Genomic DNA, 7,998 nt, shown 5'->3' with positions numbered 1-7,998 from the left:
TACAGGATTGAGCCACTGTGCCTAGCCTAATATCCAGTTGTTGTTGTTGTTGTTTTTTAATGAAATCTCATTTTAAAAAATGTGGAATAAAAGGCCATTCTAGAAAATATTAACGTTTTCTGATACATGACAATGGAAAAAGCTCTGTTTAATTTTCCTCCCATAATTTCAGAGTCCTTTGGTCTATCTTTTGTTGGTACAATCTTTCCGTGTGATGGTCTCTTCTGACAGCCTTGGTTTTTGTTTGACTTCAGAAAAGACAAGGGCTTTGTTGCAAATCCAGTCCACCAAACATATATGATTACTGCATATTTTACAGAATCTTTTGGAGGGAAGTGAAGAAAATAGTTTACATTTTACATCACACAGCAATAATTACTTTATTAAATAATTTAATTATTATAAATTGTCACCATGAGACATTTCTGTTCTGCCCAAAGTTTTGTGTCTCTACATGGGTCTGATTTTATATTCTAGCTTGCTTTCTTCTTTATGTACACCTATAATGTACATAAATGACCTATGTATTTCCTCACACTGGCTTCTCAAATCTTGCATCATTTCACCTATTGTACTTTCACAAAACAATGGAGCCTCCAATTATTGGGATATATTCTCCTGGGAAGGCAATGGAGACTAGAAATAACTGCTTTTGTCTTCATCTAATTCTTTTTTATTATTTATTTTTCATTGTGCTGACATACCTTCTAGCAAATTCAGACAGAAATAAGCCTGTCTAAGGGAACAAAATTGGTGCAAACTGTGACAGGATGGTCCCTGAGCTATATAAAATTCATACTTTCAAGAGATAAATTCTAACTATATGCTCTGCACTGGAGTATCGTCTCCCAACAAAACATTTTTAAAGGAGCTTTAGCACATTTACATATTGTTTATGAGGCAATTTAAAAAGAAGATGACAAACAAGAGTAACCCCATATTTCTTTGTAGTTTTCTTATGATTATTAGTAGTTGACACTTCTTGCTTGCAATGATTTGTTAATATTTTCAATTTCTTGGTTTTATATCCTAATATTCATTTATAAATTCATATTCTAAAAGTTATCCTAAGAAAGTATCCTGGAGAATCTAAACATAAAATGAATAATTCAAGCTTTTGATGCAGGAAAAACATGTTCAGATTGGTTTTTTTTTAACTTAAAATAACAATGGTTTTTATTCCAATGGATTGACAGTTTTCAAAGAAAACAGGAGCTACTTAGCTATTACTCATATAGTTCATGCTAAGCATGAGAAACAAGGAGTTCTGTTTATGCTGACATTATTTGGATGGAAGCTGCCGTGTGTCATAAGATGCCATGTCCTCCTCTTTTTATCAATCTATTCACTAACCTCCTTGTTTAGCTGCACAGCCTATGCATAGCATGACTCACGTTGGGATCCACTGGAGTTGTGTCCCTTAAGATTGGAAATGGGGCATCCTTACTGCTATGTTATCTTTTCCTACCTGATAATCGGTACATTCTGTTTTGAAGAATTAATGCTTGAAAGTGACATTAAAAATTCCAAATGTATAGGTATTTATATATAAAAAATAAAATTGTTAACTACATTTAACAAAATCAAAATACAATGAATTTTATTTTCAGCCTGTCTGTTTTAATCCTCTTATCAAACAAAGTGACTGGCACTATTCTGGCTGGGCTGAGTTTTATAAGATTTTGACTGGCAAATAAATTGTCTTTTTTAAAAAAAAAAAAAAAAAGAAAAGAAATCTAGGTGTTAATGGTTGATACTTCCTGAGTATTTATTTATTGTGGGCTGGACACTGCTTCACTTATTTTCCATGTAAGAAGTCTTTTATTCCTCACAACAACCCAATTAGTTGGGTGTAATTATTATCACCACTTCACAGGTTAAAAGAAAAACTGAGGCACAAAGAAATTAAACATTTTTGTCAAACAACTAAAAAGTGTTAGAATCAGAATTTTCACACAGGCTGAATCCAGAATCTGAGTCTTTTGCCATGTGCTATAATTAGAAAATATTTGGGGTCCAGAGTGAGTGAAGCTTAGAGATCACAAAATGTCACCAAACAGATGAGTACTAGAAGCTAGATTATAAAGCTTCACATTTTATTTCCCACTTTCCTTTCCAAAAGATATCCATTTGCCCAAAGCAGAAACCTAAGAATCATGATTTTTTTTTCTCTCACTGATATGGTTTGGATGTTTGTCCCCTCTAAATCTCATGTTGAAGTGTAATCCTCAATGTTGGAGGTGTGGGGTCTGGTGGGAGGTGTTTGTGTCATGGGGGTGGGTTGCTCATGAATGCTTTGGTGCTGCCCTTGGAATAATGAGGAGTTCTTTCTCTGAGTTCACATGAGATCTGGTTGTTTAAAACAACATGTCACCTTTCTCCCTCTTTCTCCTTTCTCCCTCTCTTGCCCTGTCATATGCTGATATGATTTGACTATGTCCCTACCCAGATCTCATCTTGAATATCCACATGTTGTGGGAGGGACCTGGTGGGAGGTAACTGAATCATGGGTGCAGGTTTTTCCTGTGCTGTACTAGCTATAGTAAGTCTCATGAGATCTGAACAGCTTTAAAATAGGGAACGTCTCTGCACAAGTTCTTTTGTCTGCAACCATGTGAGACATGCCTTTTATCTTCCACCATGATTGTAAGGCCCCCTCAGCCACAGGGAACTGTAAGTCCAGTAAAAATTTCTTGGGTAAATTGCCCAGTCTTGGGTATGTCTTTATCAGGAGTGTGAAAATGGACTACTACAGTAAATTGGCACCAGTAGAATGGGGCATTGCTGAAAAGATACCCAAAAATATGGAAAAGACTTTGGAACTGTGTAATAGGCAGGGCTGGAACAGTTTGGAGGGCTCAGAAAAAGGAAAAGGGAAAAGGAAAATGTGGGAACATTTGGAACTTCCTAGAGACTTATTGAATGGCTTTGACAAAAATGCTGATAGTGATATGAACAATAAGGTCCAGGCTGAGGCAGTCTTAGATGAGGAACTTGTTGGAAATATAGAAAAGGTAACTCTTGTTATGGTTTAGCAAAGAGACTGGCAGCATTTTTCCCCTGCCCTAGAGATTTGTGGAACTTTGACCTTGAGAGAGATATTTTAGGGTATTTGGTGGAAGAAACTTCTAAGTAGCAAAGCATTCAAGAGGTGAGTTGAGTACTGTTAAAGGCACTCAATTTCATAAGGGAAGCAGAGCATAAAAATTTGGAAAATTTGCAGCCTGACAATGTGATAGAAAAGAAAATCCCATTTTCTGAGGAGAAATTTAAGCCAGTTGCATAAATTTGCATAAGTAATGAGGAGCTGAATGTTAATCTCCAGGACAATGGGGAAAAATGTCTCCAGGGCATGTCAGCCATCTCTACAAGAACCCCTTCCATCACAGGCCCAGAGGTTTAGGAGGAAAAAATGGTTTCATAGGCTGGGCTCAGGGTCCTTCTGCTGTATGAAGCATAGGGACTAGCTACCCTGTATCCCAGACATTCCTGCCATGAATTAAAAGAGCCAAGGTACAGCTTTGTCTGTTGCTTTAGAGGGTACAAGCCCTAAGCCTTGGCAGCTTCCACATAGTGTTGAGCCTGCAGGTGCACAGAAGTCAAGAATTGAGGTTTGGGAACCTCCACCTAGATTTCAGAAGATGTATGGAAATGACTGGATGCCCAGGCAGAAGTTTGTTGCAAGGGTGGGTCCCTCATGGAGAAACTCTGCTAAGGCAATGCAGAAGGAAAATGTGGGGTAGGCACTCCCACACAGAGTCCTTAGTGGGGTACCATCTAGTGGAGCTGTGAGAAGAGGGCCACTATCCTCCAGACCCCAGAATGATAGATCCACCTGACAGCTTGCACGATGTACCTGGAAAAGTCACAGACAGTGCCAGCCTGTGAAAGCAGCCAGGAGGGAGGCTGTACCTGCAAAGCCACAGGGGTGGAGCTGCCCAAGACCACAGAAACCCACCTGTTGCATCAGCTTGACTTGGATGTGAGACATGGGGTGAAAGGGAATCATTTTGGAACTTTAAGATTTGACCGCCCTGCTGGATTTTGGACTTGCATAGTGCCTGTAACCCCTTGGTTTTGGTCAATTTCTCCCATTCGGAATGGCTGTATTTATCTAATGCCTATACCCTCATTGTATCTAGGAAGTAACTAACTTGCTTTTGATTTTACAGGCTCATAGGTTGAAAGGACTTGCATTGTCTTGGATCAGACTGGACCATGGACTGTTGAATTAATGCTGAAATGAGGTAAGCTGTTGGAAGACTGTTGAGAAAGCATTACTAGTTTTGAAATGTGAGGACATGAGATTTGAAAGGGGCTAGGAGTGGAATGATATACTTTGGCTGTGTCTGTACCCAAATCTCATCTTGAATTTCCACATACTGTGGGAGGGACCTCGTGGGAGGTAATTGAATCATGGGGCACATCTTTCCCATGCTGTTCTTGTGATAGTGAATAAGCAACCTCTGCTTCCTGGCTTCAAGTGATTTTCATGCCTCAGCCACCCAAGTAGCTGGGATTACAGGCATGTGCCACCATACCCAGCTAAGTTTTGTACTTCTTTTTTTTTTCAGTAGAGAGGGATTTCGCCATGTTGGCCAGGCTGGTCTTGAACTCCTGACCTCAAGTGATTTGCCTGCGTTGGCCTTCCAAAGTGCTGGGACTACAGGTGTGAGCCACTGTGTCCAGCTAATTTTTGTATTTTTGATTTGTTCTGTTTTATTATTATTATTTTTATTATTATTATAAGAGATGGGTTTTTGCCATGTTCACCAGGCTGGTCTCAAACTCCTGACCTCAAGTGATCTTCCAGCATTGGACTCCCAAAGTGTTAGGATTACAGGTGTGAGCCAGTGTGTCCAGCCAGTCTTGAATCTCTTTATTCTTATTCTTGCCTTAAGCATCTCTTAAGTCCTAGGAAGCTATAATATAAAAGGAGTTGGACTTGATGTTTAAATTGGAACCAGAAATTGAACCTATACTTGAGTGATAATGTCCAACCTCTTCTCATTTGCCAGAGACTCTTTACAAACTTGATTCCACCCTACATTTCTAACTCTGTCTTTTCCTCTCTTAGGAAGGGACAGTCTTGGCTCAGGCAGTAAAATTTGTATGTGGTGATGAATTAAAGCAGCTGTGGCAAAGCTTTACATATGCTAAAACCATGAAAATGTATGGATCCTAGAAAGAAGCCAGATAATAACCAAAGACAGAAGTCTTCTTGGGTGGTGAAAACCAAGAATCCAGAAGCAGGTAAGTGAATCAAATTTATGCAGAAAACATGCATGCTCATAACTGGTGGAGAGATGTGGAAGGAAGGGCAGATTGCCTACAGAAGGAAATGAAGCGCAAATCAACTTGACTGCTACCCTACTTCTCCGATTCAATCCTACCATTCACTCATCATGCACATTTCTTCAACTATGCATAAAATGCTCCCATTTACCCATTCTAAATTCCATTCCTAGAATAACTTACAGTTTCTGTTCATATAAACCATTTTTAAGACACACCCGACCCCTGTGTCATGAGGCCTTCTCCAGTAGGAATCCTGTCAGCCTCCCTTTTCCCGGAACACTTTTGCAGTACTTAATATTACATATCTTAATGATTCATTTCTTTGACTTTTTTGAAGTAGATTTTTACTTCCACCAAACTTTAGGTTTCTTGACAGTCATTTATGAATGAAGAAGAAGAATTTGCTTATTTCTCCATCTTCTTCTTGCTTTTTGTTTGTTTGTTTGTTTGAGGCAAGGTGCTAATCTAATGGACTCAGGTTATTTTCTAGAGTATGCGGTGATGATAAATTAAAGGGTACCGCCACTGAGTTTTTCTTCTTCTATTTACTTAGGCTGGGTTTCACTTTTGAAGCAGAGAGTGAGATGAAAATAATATATAAGTATTTCATGTGAGAATATGTTTCCACAGATTAGGGGTGAGGTACAGGGAGGAGAGTAACTGGGAGGAAAAAAACCCCGCCAATTTGGAGAAATGCATTATCAACTTGTCTGACAGCATGAATGACTAGTTCTTGATCCAGTGTACCTTTCTGCAGAATTCTATGAAGTGGACCTCAAATTGTCTCCCTCGGGGAAGAGAAGAGAAAGCATTTATCCAGTGATTTCCATCCTCCATTCGTCAAGGTAATCACATGAATATTAACTTTCACAAACTTTCACGTGAGTTCTGAGCAGTTTAGGCAGACATTCCACTAAGCCAGTGCAAAATAAACCCGGTGAGAAACAGTGTGAGGAGCCCTAGGTTACATGTAAAAGTTACATGATTTGAACCCGAGGTAAAGGTACTGACAATTTGCACTTGTGTAAAATTGATCCAAGCTTTGGAGCTGTTCCCTGCAGCAGTGGCTGGAAAAAGAAGGGGGGAAAAGGAGATTTAAAGTGGTGTAAAAGAGAATCTTATTATACTGCATAAAATTATTTTTGTAAAAGGACACAGGTCCTACCTCTGAGCAATTCCAAAAAGCTTTTTTTGTTTAACTTTTGCTTTGTATCTCCACTATGTCAAATTTACAAAGGAATGCCTTGCCTAAATCCTTGCAACACTGCTCTTTAGTCTTCGTGTTTTTATCCATTGAGTATATCACAACTCGGTCATGTCTTTGACTTGTTGCCTGTTTTGTGGTAATATTAAAGTTTGGTTGTAGGGAGAAAATGAAGCTTCACCTAGTCTTTGTATATAAGTCACAAATTTTAGAAAGTTGTGCATTTATGATTACCAATATTAAGCTAAAAATAGTATAGCAATTTATTTTCTATTTACCCTATGGTATGTATATATTTCCCTTGAACAGTTAATAGAAAAGGGTGCCAGGCTCAAGAAAAAACATGTTATTACTGACCCCTGCAGGTGGTACTGTTGAGCAGTGCTTCAAAACCTATTATGATTTTAGTTTATTAAAAGTTTTTTTTTAATACATAAGACTGACCACAACTTTTCTCTCATTAAAAAACCCTATCATTCTATCTCTCTCTGTTTCCCTCTCATACAGATATATACATCCCCCTACACACACACACACACACACACACACACACACACACACACACGACAAGTTGAGGAAAGACAAAAGCCTGAATTTAAGAATTGATTTTGGAGGTAGAAACTTCTGGTTCAATAACATTGGCAGAAAAGAAAGAATTAAAGTTCCATCTTTATTTATTTATTCCCTTTTTTGGGAAGGAATAGTGATGATGAATATATACCATGTTACATAAATAATATTCTAAAAATCATATGTCAAGAAAATTTAGTGTTATAAATAAATAAAATTTGTGATAAAATTAAATGGCTGATAAAAAGAATACTTATTAAGATATATTTTGGCAAAATTGAGCTGCATAAAAAATTAGCCTGGGTTTCTTAAAAACTTCAGTCTTTTTAGCTGTATGCAATTTCTCTATTTACAGAAGAAACAAAGGACACCATTTTTGCAAGATAACCATATAAGACTTTAGCTTGGGAACTGCAATTACTATTTATTCCCCTAGATAAAAGGCATTTAATGCCCAAATTGTGCTAATGAGTTTTGTTTACAATACTGTTAATTTTTGGGAAATGACATGATCAGAAATGTACATTTGAAATCATTGAAGCAATGCATAGACTCTAGAGAAAGAGAGTGTCACCTAGATTTTTGTGGAGCTCTATTTGAAAACTAATGTCTAATTCAATAAATTGCCTTGAGATAACCAGCCATCAAGGAAGATAAAATATTTAGAAGATTGTTTCCTTCTTTAGCCCTGAAAGCAAAATAAATTACAGATGGGTTAAATAATTGAATTTAAAAATCCCTGCAGGAATAAATAGTGCTGTTGGCTGAAGTAAAGGTTAGTGAACTCTAAAACGTCAATAGACATTGTTCAAAGTGAAGAACAGAGAGTGGAAAAATATTGAAGAGAAGTGATTAAAGCCTCCAGGACCTGTTGAAGTACAGCAAATGGCCTAATATACATGCAATTGGAATTCCGTAAGAAAAAG

At 37.7% G+C, this 7,998-nt stretch overlaps 1 long non-coding RNA gene across 1 annotated transcript; it reads left to right on the top strand.

Annotated features, from left to right (window-relative positions):
- The first annotated feature begins 4,113 nt into the window (after positions 1–4,113).
- On the top strand, positions 4,114–6,131 carry LOC119473514. Its single transcript, XR_005202733.1, has 3 exons — positions 4,114–4,247; positions 5,186–5,253; positions 6,056–6,131. It is a non-coding gene; the product is annotated as an uncharacterized LOC119473514 (long non-coding RNA).
- Positions 6,132–7,998: the final 1,867 nt, after the last annotated feature.

This window comes from Cebus imitator, unplaced genomic scaffold, assembly GCF_001604975.1.
Source record: "Cebus imitator isolate Cc_AM_T3 unplaced genomic scaffold, Cebus_imitator-1.0 Scaffold164, whole genome shotgun sequence".
Lineage (NCBI taxonomy): Eukaryota > Metazoa > Chordata > Mammalia > Primates > Cebidae > Cebus > Cebus imitator.
Note: the sequence above shows the minus strand (reverse complement) of the source record. Positions and strands in the feature narration are given on the sequence as shown.